The sequence below is a fragment of the Sinohyriopsis cumingii genome, chromosome 1 (assembly GCF_028554795.1).
Source record: "Sinohyriopsis cumingii isolate HCF-2022 chromosome 1, ASM2855479v2, whole genome shotgun sequence".
Lineage (NCBI taxonomy): Eukaryota > Metazoa > Mollusca > Bivalvia > Unionida > Unionidae > Sinohyriopsis > Sinohyriopsis cumingii.
This window is the reverse complement of record NC_142961.1, coordinates 101,018,725-101,037,393: the sequence shown is the minus strand read 5'-3', so window position 1 is coordinate 101,037,393 and position 18,669 is coordinate 101,018,725. Positions and strand designations below refer to the sequence as shown.

General features: G+C 33.6%; 1 long non-coding RNA gene across 1 annotated transcript in view; it reads left to right on the top strand.

Annotated features, from left to right (window-relative positions):
* The first annotated feature begins 968 nt into the window (after positions 1-968).
* The window catches only part of LOC149807442 (uncharacterized), a 32,185-nt gene continuing 14,484 nt past the window's right edge, over positions 969-18,669 (top strand). The window contains exon 1 of the long non-coding RNA XR_016415438.1: positions 969-987. This is a non-coding gene — a long non-coding RNA (uncharacterized LOC149807442). The remainder of the gene's footprint in view (positions 988-18,669) is intronic.

The window sequence follows — 18,669 nt, the reverse complement described above, 5'->3', positions numbered from 1 at the left end:
GCAGTGGATTACATAGTATATACCTGGTAATTAAGGATGCATGTCATTACATTTTACATACTTGGTAATTGAGTATACAGTCCATTATGTATTACATACATGGTAATTAAGTATACAGTCCATTACATATTACGTACTAGTAATTAAGTATTGTATACAGTCCACTACATATTACATACTAGTTAATTAAGTATAGAGTCCATTACATATTACACACTAGGTAATTAAGCATACAGTCCATTACATAGTACATACTAGGTAATTGAGTGTACAGTCCATTAGATATTACATTCGTGGTAATTAAGCAAACAGTCCATTGCATATTACATACTAGGTAATTTAGTATACAGTCTTTTACATATTACACACCAGGTAATTAAGTATGCAGTCAATGATATAGTACATACTTGGTATTTAAGGATGCAGTTCATTACATGTTAGATACTTGGTAATTAAGTATACAGTCTATTATGTATTCATACATGGTAATTATGTATGCAGACTATTAAATATTACATACAAAGCAATTAAGTATGCAGTCGATTAAAGAGTACATACTTGGTAATTAAAGATGCAGTTCATGACATGTTGCATTCTTGATAATTAAGTATACAGTCCATTATGTATTACATACATGACAATTAAGTATATGGTCCATTCCATATTACACACTAGGTAATTAAGTATGCAATGGATTATATAGTATATACTTGGTAATTAAGGATGCACTTCATTACATTTTACATACTTCGTAATTGAGTGTACAGTCCATTATGTATTACATACATGGTAATTAATTATACAGTCCATTACGTATTACATACTAGGTAATTAAGTATAGTCAGTTACATAGTAAATAGTAGTTAATTAAGTATACAGTCCATTACATATTACATACTAAGTAATTATGTATACAGTTATTTTATGACATTCTTTGAAGCTATATTGATCTTTTTCATACATTTCAGGAGATCCAAGGAAAGCCAGGTAAGGAACAGAAAGTTTAAGATGTTTCATTTTCTTTGCGTAAGTATGCATGCATTTTTATTACAGCCACCTAGTCAGGATTATTTTTTTCTGCAGGTGGGTATTAAATATGGTTTTCCTTATTGTCCACTCAGTTTATATATAGCTTTTATGTGTGAAAGACAGATTGCTTTACAGACTGCATATCAGACATTAACGACAACACAAGATGGAGTAGGAGCTCAAAAGAGAGCTCTAATTTTGTACAGTTCAAAGGTAAAACAAAAAAATGAGTAATCAAAAAGTTAATATTTGAAAAGCAGAGGAGAAAAAGAAAATGAAGGAAAAAATAAACCTAACCCTGACAAACTACCGGAAAACTTTGTTGGAAAGCTCATGAAATATATCTTTTGAGTAAATATGATTGATACACAAAAATAGTTTTATATATTAATGAGGCTATAATACATGTACGTCTTTCAACATCGTATCTCCACATCCATACAGAATTTTCCAGGCTGACTTAAGGTGAATTTCAGATGGGTTTTTTAAGCACTTTCTGCGTAAATGATTATTGCCCATAAGGGAGCTTAGGCAAAACTTCAGGTGGAATTCAGGGCAGAATTTAGGCGAAATATGCAAATCAGTTGTTCAAATATTCCATTTAAATAAAAGGAATCCATCTTAGATTTCTGCCTGAAATAAAAATCCGCCTGAAATCCTGGTTCAAAATTTTCCAGGCGGACTTAAGGCTGATTTCAGACAGGTTTCTTAAGAGTTTTCTGCCTAACCATAAACTGAAAGAAGCTTAGGCGAATTCCAAGTGGACTTTAGGTGGATTTCTGAAATAAAAATCTGCCTTATGTGTCCGTCTAAAAAAGACTGCCTAAAATGTCTACGTAAATATCATCCAATAAAAAATCTGATTCAGATTTCTGTTAAACTGTCTAATGATGCTTAGACATTATTGGGTATCAATGATACTATTCACAATCATTTTTAAATGGATCATACATTTTATATTAGACAGACATTATCAAATAAGATTTAGGGTTTTCTTGTCCTCATTTTCTTTCTTGCATACAAAACCTAATCTGTGATGGCATTATTTAGGGCATTCATTTCAAAGAAAGTTTGGTGAGATTTCATACAAATTTGTAATAAACTTTCATTGAAATTTTAGCGAGATTTCACAAAATTCTGACCAAAACTTTCACTGACATTCTGGTGAGATTTCATTGAAAGTTTTGTGAAAGTTTACTAAAATTTGGGCCATTATATAATATTTTGCTGAACTTGAAGTAATTTTAAACATTTCGAAAGGTTTCACATAAATAATGGATATGAATTCAACCGGACTTTATTAAATAAGGTAATATTTCATTGTATATGAAACAAAATTATACAGATGTTGTAATTATATGACATCCAAGGCATGAGATATGGGAGTTATACTGCAGACTTGAGTTTTTATTATGTACAAACTATGATGCTGTTGTGGTCTCTTGAATTAGTCCTTGTTCCATAAGCATCCTTGACAAACGTTTATCATGGTATAATTACTCTTATTTTACATTCAATTCAAACACAACACTAGAATATTTTGAAAATATACACAATAATACCACTAACGATATTAACGGATGATTCTAATTTTGGGCCAAGAAAACTCTGCAAAGATATGACTATCTTTGATAGATATGGGTATCTGGAAACAATATCAACAATTCCCACCAGTGATCTATACGTTATACCTCCTTAAATTCTGGAAATTAATCAGTTTGGAGTTACATAAGTTCCAAATCATCCTGATTCAATTCCGTGTCATATTTAGCATGTGAGCTGCTACTCTAAAGCTCTTTGTGGCACAAAAAACAGAATGCTAGTCCTGGTGTTCAGTTTTCATACAGATTGACAAATTACATTCCCATCGACTTTGCAATCAAGCTGTTCTCATTGCTGCACATTTTTCAAATGGTTATTCAGATTCATATCCTTTACAACAATTCGAATCGCCATGTTTGGCAAGCATGCTCATTCCCATCAGTTTCCATTACGTGACAATTCATTGGCAAGTACAAACTTTTGACCAATCAGAAAGCTCTTTACAGCAATCATCTGTTAAATAAAATACAGAAAAAATACTTATTCGAAAGCTCATTGCAGAATGAGATGGGACAGAACATTATAAAAAACAAAACAAACAGTTTCAGAGATGATATTTAAAAAAGTGTTCATATCGAGGAAAATCAGATTCAGGTCAGGAGAAAAGCAAAATTCTGGTTTAAAACGGAAAACAAGAAAATGATCTTGCATGAGGACAGTGAAATGCAGTTGAAGGTAAACAAAAAATGCAACAAAACTTTGAAAGAGAAACATAACAAGGAAAGATGCGGAAAAAAGTTTTGATTCCCAAAAGGAACAAAAAATTAACAGCTATTAGAAACAGAAAATATAAATGCTGCTGAAAATCATTCAAATTGTACAAGAAAACAAAAACTTAATTCTATTATATGTTATTGTTTTTTAAAATTGAAATGTCATTGATATTACAATCACAAATTATCACTATATTTTAAGAATTGTTGGCAAACTCTCAGTGAAATTTCAATCAAATTCTCACTGATATTTTCAGAAATGTTGGCAGAGTAAAAGAAATTTCAATCACAAAATTTCAATGATATTTTCAGAACATTTCGTAATATCTCAATGAAATTTCACTGAAATTTGGCAAAATACCATAATTTTAGTGAAAAAAGGACATTTGAATGAATGTCACAAAATTTTCACTGTGATTTCACTCAAATTTCAGTCACATTTTCACTAGGGTGTGTTATTTGAAGACCATATTTTAATAGGAAGCAAAAAAGCTTATTTTTCAGAGTAAACATCAGATCAAGTCCAAAATCCACCTTGCACCAATTTTCCAAAGATTCATCTGGGCTTGTAGTTCTTTTGATAAAGTTCAAAATTATGCCTTACATTTCTGCTAAAGTCAGTCTAAGTTAAAAATACGTCTTAAGTAGGAAATTGAACTCGACAATCATAACTTTTTCATGTAACAGTTATCCTTTAGGAGGAATATGAGAAATAATATGCTTAACTAATCAATGGATTCAGTCGTTCACCTTAGCCATATTCCCAGTCCGCCTAAAGTCCATATGAATTTGTTTTTTTTAAGGTTAATTACACCCCAAATCCACATAAAATTTAGGCAGAATCTGCCTAAAAATGTTGTTTGGGCAGGCTATAATTTATGTAGATGATTCTACAACCCCTCCCCACATGCTATGATACATGCAAATCTTTCAACATTATATCCACACAGGCTTTACTATATGTAAATCTTTCAACAACGTATCCTCGCAGGTCTGGATTGCAGTATTCATCTTGCACATCTGATTTTAAGGCATTTGCTGCAGTTATCATCGTGTACAACTGTTAATGAAGGTCTGAACTGCAGTCTTCATACCATGCAACTGATATTGAAGGTCTAGATTGCAAACGTCATCAAATACAAATGATGATGAAGGTCTGGACTGCATTTTTCATCCCATACCACTGATATTGAACTGCAGTCTGATTTTCAAAGTCTGAACTTTAGTTTTTCTTTCATAAACTGATTTTGATTGTTATGCCACTATGACCAAAGTGATTCTTAGTACATATGACAAAAGGGATTTTAGTGTGGGGAAAAAGTAAAATATGTAGCAGTACCAATATCAGGTTAATAACTAGCATTATGTGGGGTGTGTGAATATGGGAATTTCACAGACAGATGTGAGGGAAGCAATGATAAATCTGGGTAACTAGGTCAGCATTATATAAACTAATGTAAGTTGGGTGTGAGAACATTCCAATAGCAATTAAAGTTTAGGGTTTTAGGAAGGCTTTGACAAATCTGGGTAAACAGGTCAGCATCATGACATATCTGGATAACTGGGTCACATACCATCTGTCTCAGCGCCATTCAGTTATAGTTATAGTATGATATGGGGAAAGGGAGCTGTCATTCATCTAGTTAGCCAATCATATTCTGAATGTGCGGAAAGGGTCTGGGATTACAAAATGGGCATATAGATAGAGGCAAGATATAGTGTGGAAGAGACAGCAGAAGGCATAAGGACACAAAGCAAAAAGAAAAGCAGAGGCAGAGAAAGAAAAAAGGAATGGCAGAGATAAGATGTTGTTGGAAATAAGAATCAGAGATATACAAGATGGGGAGTAAAGAGAATGAATACCTGATAGACATAATGGAGTGATAGATATTCTGAGTGGACAAATATAGTGTGAAATAATGTAGATAAACATTAGTGTAGAATTTGGAGAGGGTGAACAGAACTAGTGTGTATATTGGATATAAAGAGTAGATTACATGGATTTTAGTGTGGAAAAAGTAAAACCTAAAAGGCAAACCATGTTATTAGTAAAAGAATGGAATACCATCTAATTACATGCATGGAGTGAGAAAATAACAAAATAAAGCAAAAATTAACAACAAAGGGAACCAAACTATTTCCTATTTGGCTTTCTAAGTCTTTGTTCTTATATTTGTGAGGCCAGCTTAATGCAAGCCAAGAGTCAATTCTTGTCAAAATTGTCAAAATTAGGCCAGTTCATTAGGATATTTGGTTTTAAATTTTTTTCCATTACAAGATTGGCTTAGGTTTGTAATGTTCAGATTTCCCTCTTATAGAATAATTGACAGTTAGGCCTTTGAATGTGCAGGATTTGTCACTAGTAGAATGAGCGGAATTTGAAAAAAATTGCTGACACAGGTTAGGAGGAAAAGGGTGAAGCAGTATTTTTAAACTGCATCAAGAAATTAAGTAATAGAAAAAATGTGTATGGTATATACATTCTGGGAAAGGGTGTTCATTTTCGTGAAGTTCATGGTAGGAGAGCCAAATAGGATGGAGTAGATTGTTATAGTGATAATCTGAGAATTCAGATGTTTAACAGAAATAAAGATGTGGTTTATGGGTGCAGATGTGACACATGAAGCATTCCATGTGACCAGATGAGACAAAATTGTTTATAAGGGTCGTTCTTATTTTGAATTGTAATGATTTTCGAAATATCATTGACCATATTGTCTCTGTCATGTAAGACCTACCTTACTTGCATTTTAGTGTGCATTGGAATCTACAGTCATGCATGTGTAAAATGGTAGTATTTCATTCTTTCACTAATTAGGTGGTTTGCGTTTTGTGTTTTACTTTTTACCCACACTAAAATCCCTTCGGTCATATGTATTAAGAATCCCTTTGGTCATATGTATTAAGAATCCCTTTGGTCATATGTATTAAGAATCCCTTTAGTCATATGTATTAAGAATCCCTTTGGTCATATGTATTAAGAATCCCTTTGGTCATATGTATTAAGAATCCCTTTGGTCATATGTATTAAGAATTCCTTTGGTCATATGTATTAAGAATCCCTTTGGTCATATGCATTAAGAATCCCTTTGGTCATATGCATTAAGAATCCCTTTGGTCATATGTATTAAGAATTCCTTTGGTCATATGTATTAAGAATCCCTTTGGTCATATGCATTAAGAATCCCTTTAGTCATATGTATTAAGAATCCCTTTAGTCATATGTATTAAGAATCCCATTGGTCATATGTATTAAGAATTCCTTTGGTCATATGTATTAAGAATTTCTTTGGTCATACCACACAAAGACTTTTCTCATGTTAGGTTATAAGGATGTGTATCTGCTCTTGAGACTGAATCTATGAATTATATTTAGCAAACTTGGAATAAGTACTCATATCATTAAAAACTCATTGAGATCCATATCATTGATGTTATCTTGCATCTGATCGGTTGTACTTGTTGCTACTCTGGAAGCACTATTTTGTTATAAAATATTGATAGAACTTGAGATACATGCTTATATCAGCATGATCTTGGGTTGATTCAGTAATAGCTGAGATCCATGCATCAAACTTGAAATGTGGGATTATATTTTCAGGATCATGAGCAGTTTTGTAATTAGACCTTATCCATATATTAATGAATTGACCTTGTATCTGTATTAATGAATTGACCTTGTATCTGTTCAACTGAACTTGTTACCACTCTTGAAGTCTTGAGGCCATATGTTTAATCTGTTTGGTTATCATCATAGAGATTATGACTAACATTTGAGTAATGAGCCATATCAGGCTCACTTTGGTCTCTTGTTTTGGCAAATTGTTTAACTTCTTTTTTTAACATAGGTTTTGCACAATGCAGCAAAAACAACTTCAAGTTGACATATCTAGTTTGGTAAACATTGCACATTACTTTCATACACATTCCTCAGTTTAATACATTGCCTTCTTTCAAATACCAGAGCATCAAACTGACATATTTATTATGGAAGGAAGGAGACATGTTTTGCTTTAGAAAGGAAATTCATTTGAGTCTTTTGTATAGCTCTGATAAGCAGTACACATTAAAGTGATACAGCATTTACAAGACACAAGTAAAAAAGCAAAACTAATGGAAGTTAATAATGTGCTTATTTGAATTATTTATGTTAGAAATAGCCACACAAGTTTAATTGATCACCATGCATTTTATTTTAAATGCTGTTTTGTTGTGCACCTGGCATTGGTATAAGAGACTGCTTAAAATTATAAACATTGTTCTTGTGGGATGTTTAGTTCACTGCCAGTGTATTTGCACTACAGTTTTATTTCTTTGCAGTTAATGCTTATCTTTTAAAATTGTTTTGTGGCCCATACAGAATTATTAAGCTTGGCTCATTTTTGCTTGTCAGTCATATTAGACTGTCTTGTGACCCATATGTCTTTTTAAATTTGGTACACATATTAGACTGTCTTGTTTCCCATATGGTATTTTTAAGTTTGGTACACATATTAGATTGTCTTGTGGTCCATACAGATTTATTAAGTTTTGTACACATATTAGACTGTCTTGTGGCCTATATGGCTCATTTTGGCTGGTCAATCATATTAGACTGTCTTGTGGCCTGTATGTCTTTTTAAGTTTGATACACATTTTAGACAGTTTTTTGGCCCATATGATATTTTTAAACTTCATAAACATAATAGTCTGTCTTGGGGCCAATATAGCATTTTAAGTTTGCTAAACACATTAGACTGTCTTGTGGCCCATAAGTACTTTAAGCTTTGAACACACATTAGACTGTTTTGTGGCCCATATGGCTTTATTTAAGATATTTTAAACACCGTACACATATCAGACTCTTGTGGTCCATATGACGTGTGAATGCTATTTTAAATTTGGTACATATACAGTTCAATAAATGAACAATGTTGTTTCTGAAGTGCACGTCCACAAGTGGTAAGGATATTTTAAGCTTGGTACACATATTAGACTGTTGTGTGGCCCATATGATATTTTTGAGCTTTGTAAACATATTAGACTGTCTTGGGGTGCATATAGCTTTTTAAGTTTGCTAAACACATTAGATTGTGATATGGCCAATAAAACTTTTTAAGCTTGCTACACATATTAGAGTGCCTTGTGGCACATATGGCATATTTAAGCTTTGTAAATATATTAGACTGTCTTGGGCCCATATAGCTTTCTAAGCTTGCTAGACATTTTGGTCTGTCTTGTGGCTCATGTCGCTTTTTTAAGTTTGGTACACACATTAGACTGTCTTATGTCCAGTGTGGCTTTATTGAGGATATTTTAAGCATGATACACATATTAGACTGTCTTGTGGCCCATGTGACTTGTTCAATGTATTTTAAATTTGGTACACATATTAGACTGTCTCGTGGCCCATGTGACTTGTTCAATGTATTTTATATTTGGTACACATACTAGATTGTCTTGTGGCCCATGTTACTTGTTCAATGTATTTTATATTTGGTACACATACTAGATTGTCTTGTGGCCCATGTGACTTATTCAATGTATTTTATATTTGGTACACATACTAGATTGTCTTGTGGCCCATGTGACTTGTTCAATGTATTTTAAATTTAGTACACAAACTAGATTGTCTTCTGGCCCATGTGAATTGTTCAATATATTTTAAATTTGGTACACATATTAGACTGTCTTGTGGCCCATGTTACTTGTTCAATATATTTTATATTGGTACACATGCTAGATTGTCTTGTGGCCCATGTGACTTGTTCAATGTATTTTATATTTGGTACACATATTAGACTGTCTCGTGGCCCATGTGACCTGTTCAATGTATTTTAAATTTGGTACACATATTAGATTGTCTTATGGCGCATGTGACTTTTTCAGTGTATTTTAAATTTGGTACACATATTAGATTGTCTTGATGCCCATGTGACTTGTTCAATGTATTTTAAATTTGGTACACATATTAGACTGTCTCGTGGCCCATGTGACTTGTTTAGTGTATTTTAAATTTGGTACACATATTAGATTGCCACTTGTCTTGTGGCCCATGTGACTTGTTCAATGTATTTTAAATTTGGTACACATATTAGACTGTCTCATGGCCCATGTGACTTGTTTAACGTATTTTAAATTTGGTACACATATTAGATTGTCTTGTGGCCCATGTTACTTGTTCAATGTATTTTATATTTGGTACACATATTAGATTATCTTGTGGCCCATGTGACTTGTTCAATGTATTTTAAATTTGGTACACATATTAGACTGTCTCGTGGCCCATGTGACTTGTTTAATGTATTTTAAATTTGGTACACATATTAGACTGTCTTGTGGCCCATGTGACTTGTTTAATGTATTTTAAATTTGGTACACATATTAGACTGTCTTGTGGCCCATGTGACTTGTTTAATGTATTTTAAATTTGGTACACATACTAGATTATCTTGTGGCCCATATGACTTGTTCAATGTATTTTAAATTTGGTACACATATTTAAGATTGTCTTGTGGCCCATGTGACTTGTTCAATGTATTTTAAATTTGGTACACATACTAGGCTGTCTTGTGGCCCATTTGGCTTTTGATGGGTTTCATGGGTCATAGAGAAGTCGGGACATTTTTCAATTATTAGGAAAAATGGGAAAAGCCATACTAAAATTGTTAAGTCAGGGAAATGAAAATTTGGTACAAATTCAGGATATATTCAGGGAATTTTGTAAACTCAGAGAAATTTTACTATTAATGAGCATGCGAGGAAATGGGTTGCATAACGTCAAATTTGCTTCAGTATGAACTATTTTGAATAAATCTTGCCAACTTTTGGTTGTTTGCATTAATTCAAAGACAGCTTTCCTTTAAATCAAGAAATATGTTTCACTCTGCTTATTGATAAAATGGACATAGAATGTAAGAGCTAAAAAGTTCAAAAACTTGCAAGATTTTGCTAACTTTGTATCATGACGAATTTGTATCCTATGTCTCATTAGTCATTACACTTTCTGTGTATATTTAAGCAGCCAATGTTTTCATTCCTATTAATGTGTTGATCTTTCATCTGAGTGGCTGAGCGTTTTATCAATCTGTAATCCATATTTCTAATATGATTATGATCAAACTTGGACTGTAGACTTGTGATGATCAAGATCTTGCATTAGCTTTATAGTGTATTACATACAGATATTACATGAAGTGTTCTTTGATCTGGTTGGCTGAGTTTATTATCAGTCTAGAAGCCATATTTTTTACCTGAAAAAGATAGATTGTACATGGAATATGGTTATAGGATCAAGTTATATGTTTGATAATGAGCACATGAATACAATCAACTAATATTAATGATGTGGTATTGCATCTGATTGGATGGACTTGTTACCAACTTAGAAAGTACCATATTTTTGAGCCAAAACTTCGAGCAAATGTGGTAAAATTGTCTTAAATTATCCAGATGTATGACACAGGTTTGAGCAAGATCAGCATGTTGATGAGATGGGTAGCTGACTTATCAAATAGCTTTAGAAGGCCCCACTTACTGTGTCACATAACTTTAGAGAGCACCATATCTCATAGCCGGCTAAGCTGCTTGTCTTTTATGATAAGCATAATATGCAATAGTAATCAAAATTAGCACAGCTAGAAATAGTTATCAATTTTTTATGTTCTGTAACCATTTCTTCACTCTGTCTGGAAAGAAAAGGGAAGTATCCCATGATATGAACTACTAAGAAAAGTTTTGCAAATCAGAGCTCTTTAAACCAGATATAAATAAACTTTTGAATATAGAATGTGTACATTAATTAGGCAATTTATACAGGTAACTAATTAATACTCAACAAGGATTAAAATGAGTAATTTTTAATGTGTAACTTAAGAAAAAACAATCTAAGTAGATAAAATAATTTGGCCAAAAGATAATTTGTAAAACTGATGAACCATTATAATCTTGAGATCAAGGCATCATTAGGACTAGTAACATATTGGTTAGTTTGCTATATTCCATTGCAGGAGTAGTGGACTTCATTCCTGGCTCAGGCTGGGTAAATTTCCCTATTGCATACGTAGACAGGAGACTGAAGTTCCATTGCCCAGAGACACTAGACAATATATTATACTTTCATTGCTCAAGGTATCACGGTACCAATTGTTTTTCCATATACCTCAATGCTGATGTTTTGTGAAATAAATATACTTTCTGTCCTACTTGGGCATGCATGTCACACACTGTCATATAGAACAATGCTAGATTGTCAATTTGACAATGACATAACCAGGTACTCCATTGCATTTAAGAGAGATAACTCTACTGGAACTAGACAGTGGTAAGAGTTATCTAGTCACAACAAGCACATTTTCAGCCATGTGTACCATATTTTAAAAAAATCATACAATATACAAAATATGATCTAGATAGAAATTAACACAAACTCACATGTTGCCAAGAGGCTCAACTTTTTTTTAAGCCAAACAGAAAGTACAGCACTTACATAATGCACCAATCACAGCTAGTGTTGTTCTTTAATTCTGAATACAATGTTCCATACACCTTAAGCTCCGCCCACCTGGACTTGCGCAATTGGTACCGTTATACCTATAGCAAACCTTAATTTTTCCAATAATCTGTGAAATAGTTCGGGACTGCATAAGTAACAAATATACTTAGTCTCACTTGTGAAAAACAATTTGATGAGGTACTAACCTATGTCTTATATGAATGTGTATAGAAATGTCATTGAGCTGTTTGAACTATTGTATTCTAACTTTTGCTTCACCATCAAAATCATCTTTTGAAATAAAATGAATTCTTTCAACTATGAGCTGTATCTTATTCATATCAGCACTTATTGAACTTCACATAGGTGATATGGGATAAATCACATTATGTCATATTATGTAATAACTAGGTCAAAGGTCAATGTACCAAATAGTATGTACCTGTCCTACTTCAAAATGTACAATTCACCTAAAAGAAAGGAATTTATATTTGTTTGGTAGGTGCAGAACTTAACATCAGAGACAGGTGGACATGACCCAATCTTATTATAAAGTATAAGCTTTGACCACTTTACACTATCTGCAGATACAAGAGGTCACTAACCACCAGTCCTCACACAAAGGTCCACCTACCCATCCTCTTTGTAACACAAATAGTAAGCTTTCCTCCTTTGTAATGTGAATAAAATTGTTTCAATAAGCCAATCAGTCACCAAATATAGTAAATCACAGCTTCTAAGTGGTTATGTTGGATTGGGGGGGGGGGTGAAATTAGGGGAATAAAATACAGAAAAATGCCAAATATAAACACGAAGTATAGCATATCAAATAGAGTTAAAAACAGGAGGAAAGTGTTTATCTAAAAGGGAGAGGTAGCTTATGATAAAGGAATTAAAGGAGGCAAAATCAGCAATGCAAAAAATCAGAAGTGAAAGTTTGATGACCTTACCTTGGACAAATATATGGGGCAGGGCCCAACAGGTCCAAGGACAGCCCAAAGGCAACTGTGCTATAACATCCCTTACAGGTACCCAAATTTCAAGTGAAGTTGTGTTCATTTCCATCTAATATAAAAGGGTGAATAATTTTGATAATATAGATACATATAAAGTATATTTCTTCTACATAAGAATTTAATAATAATTGGCATAAGATAGAGAGAAACTTATCTCAGATCCAAGCAGTACATACCTTATCAGTTTTTAAACTTGTAAACTTTACTGTGAGAAACTATTAAATTGATTCTACTTACATTTGCATCAAGATTGAGGGCTAATATAATACTTCACAAATCTTCTCTTTATTTTCATAACCAGTCACCGAAAATGTGAAATTTTATTTCCTTGAAATGTTATGACTGGTGTAAGGGAGATAGCTGAATGATATACATAAGGTGTGGTAACCTCTAATACATTATCCATGTAATATAGATGAGTTCATCAACAACCTGTATTAACTTCATTGCAATTAAATTATCTCAAAATACATTACTGATAAAGTGAGAACCTAACATTTAGACTCCTATATTTAGTGGAGACCTCAAGAGTCATGTAATTTTAATTTCTAAGATGATGCAGCTCTTTCATATCACATAGTTCATATTTTCTACAATGCTGGCATGTAGAATTCAGCCTTCCATAACCATGCAGGTATCATCTCATGCCAATTTGGATTCTTGCGATGGGATGCAAAGTTTCAAGAACTGTGGATTTTATTTCCTTGAAATGTTATGACTGGTGTAAGGGAGATAACTGAATGATATACATAAGGTGTGGTAACCTCTAATACATTATCCATGTAATATAGATGAGTTCATCAACAACCTGTATTAACTTCATTGCAATTAAATTATCTCAAAATACATTACTGATAAAGTGAGAACCTAACATTTAGACTCCTATATTTAGTGGAGACCTCAAGAGTCATGTAATTTTAATTTCTAAGATAATGCAGCTCTTTCATATCACATAGTTCATATTTTCTACAATGCTGGCATGTAGAATTCAGCCTTCCATAACCATGCAGGTATCATCTCATGCCAATTTGGATTCTTGCGATGGGATGCAAAGTTTCAAGAACTGTGGATTTTAATGGAATGAATACACACTGTGTGACTAAAATGGTTATCATTCTGTAATGTTGGACCAAACATGGAAATTCCACAAGAGCAGCTTGACAGAAAGAAATAGGATTAATTGAAAGTCAATAGTAGATTATAATTGGGCTTATACAAGTGCCAATGGGAAATGCTGACTTAAGGAAACTGTTCTTGTTTGTTGGTGTTCACTGCTACTTCAACAAAAGGGAATGCAAGAGAACTGAACTAACTACATGAACAATTTCAAAGCAGGAAAGTGTATAATAAAAAAACGACAATTAGAGCAGGACAATTCAAATCAAAGTGGGAAGGGATACCATATCCTTAATAAATTACCTAAAAATTACTTATGCCAGAACAAACATCCCACATGGTACAAGTGATCTATCTACAAGTGTACTTAGAGTGTTCTCTATCCCTGTTTATGGCATGCCTTACAAGAACAAGATAGCTGTTTTTGTACACATGATTTTTCATCTTTTGCAGGTAAAATAGCCAATATTTGGCCAAAATCAACTATATTATGTTTACATAACTTATTTTGTTGCATGCATTCCAATTTAGGAGGTAACAGCACATACATAAAGGCATTAGGTAACACAAGTCTATATCTATCATAGCTACAGTTATCAAAAGTCCCCATCCAAAGCCATCTTGTGCTATTTTCTGAAGATTTCATACATTTTATTCTTAAAAAACTTTCAATATTTGACCAAAACTGTTCAGCACACATTTGTTTTCCTACATCAGACTAGTATAGTTCATAAATGCCGCCCACATGTATGCATTTCTATGGATACACTGTGAGGCTATTCTTTCCTTTAGGTATCATGGTACCAATTGTTTTTCCATATACCTCAATGCTAATGTTTTGTGAAATAAATATACTTTCTGTCCTACTTGGGCATGCATGTCACACACTGTCATATAGAACAATGCTAGTTTTCAATTTGACAATGACATAACCAGGTACTCCATTGCATTTAAGAGAGATAACTCTACTGGAACTAGACAGGGGTAAGAGTTATCTAATCACAACAAGCACATTTTCAGCCATGTGTACCATATTTTAAAAATATAAAAAATACAAAATATGATCTAGATAGAAATTAACACAAACTCACATGTTGCCAAGAGGCTCAACTTTCTTTTAAGCCAAACAGAAAGTACAGCTCTTACATAATGCACCAATCACAGCTAGTGTTGTTCTTTAATTCTGAATACAATGTTCCATACACCTTAAGCTCCGCCCACCTGGACTTGCGCAATTGGTACCGTTATACCTCAAAGGCACTAGGTAAGAGACTTTACTTTTAGTACCCAAAGACACTTGGCAAAACATCCTAAAGTGGGCTTAGCTCAACTAAACCAGAAACATTTTGCATAACTTAAATTGTTATTGCTATTCCTTCTGAATGAATGAAACTTGAACATAGGTTTTTCACATTTTAACTTTGTCTTAATAACAAATTCTGCCAATCTGATTTGCAATATGGCCACATTAGCAGCCACTATGAAAGCCTTCCTAAAGCTAATCTGCCTGAATGGAAAGTCATGCCATCATCAGGTTTTCACCAAGATACTTCTTATTGGACTGAACTGAAAATGGTGCCACCAGAACACCCCAAGTCTTTGAAAATAAAGTCATGAAACTTGGTTTGCAGTTTCATCCTTGTGTCTGGTTAGTGCAGAATGAATTTGATCTGTGCCATATTTGAGGTCATTTCATATCTTCTATGCCATGACTTGGAAATTACTTGAAGTATTTTGTTTTGTGCCTTTAGCTCTGTTTAATAAAATATACCTGAATATGCTGAGGAGTTATTTCATTAAACAAAGCAAAGATACCCGTTACCTTAAAAAAAACATTTGAAACAACAACAATTCTGATTCATGTTACAAAAACAGTGCTTTGTCTGCAAATGTCATTGTTAAAGGTGTTGAATGACTGAATCATTATTGAGCAGGAAACTATACATGTATATAATTATGCATTTAATCCTTGAAAAGAACTTTTCTAGTACAATGACAATGTATCAAGATGGGAGGTAGCTTACTGGGGTATTTTCTTACAGAATTTGGTAACCGTGTTTATTTAACTTTTCTACAGTTATATGTGTCAGGTGATCAACATCAGAACTGTTTTGGCCAAAAGAGCCTATGTGATGGGCCTGCATCTGTCATCTATTAACAGGTATCTGTGATCACTACACATTGTAAACTGCATGGAGGAAAGTCATGGAACTTGGCATGTAATTTACTCTTTGGGTCCAGTTAGTTTAAAATGAAATTTATATGTTTCAGGCGTCCAATATGGCCCCCATGTTTGCCATCTTAAATATCTGATTGCTAAGTGTATGGGCATAACAACAAGAGGCTTACCTTGGCTTGCACATCAAACATGGCTGCCATGCCACCCAACTTGAAAATCTTGTTATCACTACCCATATTGATCAACATGTTTGTTTTCAATTAAAAACTTCTTATGACTAGCAAATGATGTTAAATGCAAATGGTGCTGTTGTTGTTGTTGTTGTTGTTGTTGTTTTGTAGGGTTTAATGCCATTTTTAGCACATGATAGGCTATACATGGTGGCCAGTATAACTGCTGGAGGAAGAACCCTGGAAAACCCTGGGAAGAACCACTGACCCACGAGAGGCTACTGGCAGGCGTTCTTACTTACCCACATTAGCCCACCCTGAGACTCGAACCCACGCAGACAGGTGAGATGGCAGTGATCCGAAACGATGAGCGCTTTAGACCACTCAGCCACTCGGGGCCCCCAAATGGTGATGTATTGGCGGTCCTCTAAATTTTGTTATTGCTAACCTTACAACCAGCCTGGCTGCTATGGTAACACTCTTCTAAACCTTCTTATTGCTACACAGAAAATCAGCATGGCTGCCATGATTGCAATCCTCTAAACATTGTTCTTGCTACTTGTAAAACCAGCATGGCTGCCATTGTCAAAGACATCTAAACCTTGTAATGGCAGTTTTGGTTGCAGTTGTTTAAACCTTGTTATTGCTGCTCTTACAAACAACATGGCTGCCATGGTGGCAATCTTCTTAGCCTTATTATCACAACTCTTTATTGTTATTGTTTGTAATAACTTGGAATTTTCACTAAATCGCTATTTTGCATTCACGTCCTAGATTAAATTGATACTTTTGAAAACTCTAAAATGTCTGCTTCATTGACATATTGTAAACCGTCTTTAGTGGGAACATGGGATTTTCCCTTAAAGTCTTTCACACTATGTATCAGGGCTAAATAAAAATTGTGACAGCAGCTATTGTGGCCATTTAAAGAATCGAACTCTCACTACTGCTCTTTGAAGAATGGTGGCATTGTCATTTGGTGTTCATTGAAACACCTTTTGCACTATGCACGTGATCAGTCTTGAATGTAAATAGTACAGTTCTGACCATCAGCATGTCTGCACTATTGTGTACAAAGTAGAAAATGCAGATATTGGGTTAAATATAGGAGTCACTAACTGATTTGTACTTAGTCCATACACTATTGCCTTTACATGCTGAGATAACACATTATTTCAGAGATGTACCTAGCCCATACACTATGGCCATCACATGCTGAGATAACACATTATGTCAGAGATGTACTTAGTCCATACACTATTGTCATCACATGCTGACATAACACATTATTTCAGAGATGTACTTAGTATATAAACCTTGTCCACTTCCTTTGTAGCTTATATATCATTTCAGATATCCACTTTGTCTATAAACAGTTTTCATGACCTGTGCAGGTGAGATATCAGTCAAATGGGAAATAGGTCCATAAACTATGTATATCACCACTGTAGGTTAAAAAATCATTTCAAGTATGTACCTAGTTTGTGAATCATGTCCATCACCTTCTTTTGGTTATATATTGTTTTGAAGATGCACTTAGATCATAGACCATGTCCATCATCAGTGTAGGTTAGAAATCATATGCTGAATTTGAAATTATTTTGAAGGTGTAATTAATCCATTTGCCATTTGTATCACCTTTTTAAGTTATGAAACATTGTGAAGAAGTACTAAGTATGGAAACCATGTCCATAACCTGTATAGGTTATGCATTATTCATAAACAGTGTCGATCTGCTGAGAGGTTTCCAATTACAATTTAAAGAAGTGGAACTAAATCTTGAAACTAACACTTATAAATATACTTAGGGCCTGGATCTGTGAACGAAGTATGAAAGTTTGCATATTAACAGAAATATAAACACTCTGTAATAATAAAATTGTCAGGATGTTATTCTGATTTACTCCAAAACATGTTGGAACTATCCATAGTCTTGGTAACATTCAGCTGCATTGCTTAATTTTCATCCCTGGAACACAGTTTAATAATATTTTAATCATATTGTATTACCTTGAAGATCACAAGTATGAATACAGGTCAAAACATAATTAACTAGCTTGCTAATGAGACTTCTGGGATAGTGTATGGTGTGGTACAGTATGCAGTTGTAACCCTAGTCATCATGGAACAAAAATAAATCATATGTTTATGTATCTCTTTGCTTAATCCTTTTTTCTGATTTGTAAAGTTCATGGCCAAATAAGTCTATAAAAATACAGAGCGCTTCTTTATTTGAATTCATCCAGAGGGAAGGGTTTCCTGTCCATTTTAGGTAATTATAATATATACCAGACCTTGAATTTTAGGGTGAAAAGATTCGGTTTGTTACATCATATCAACATCTAGAAACTATTGTATTATGCAATGGCTA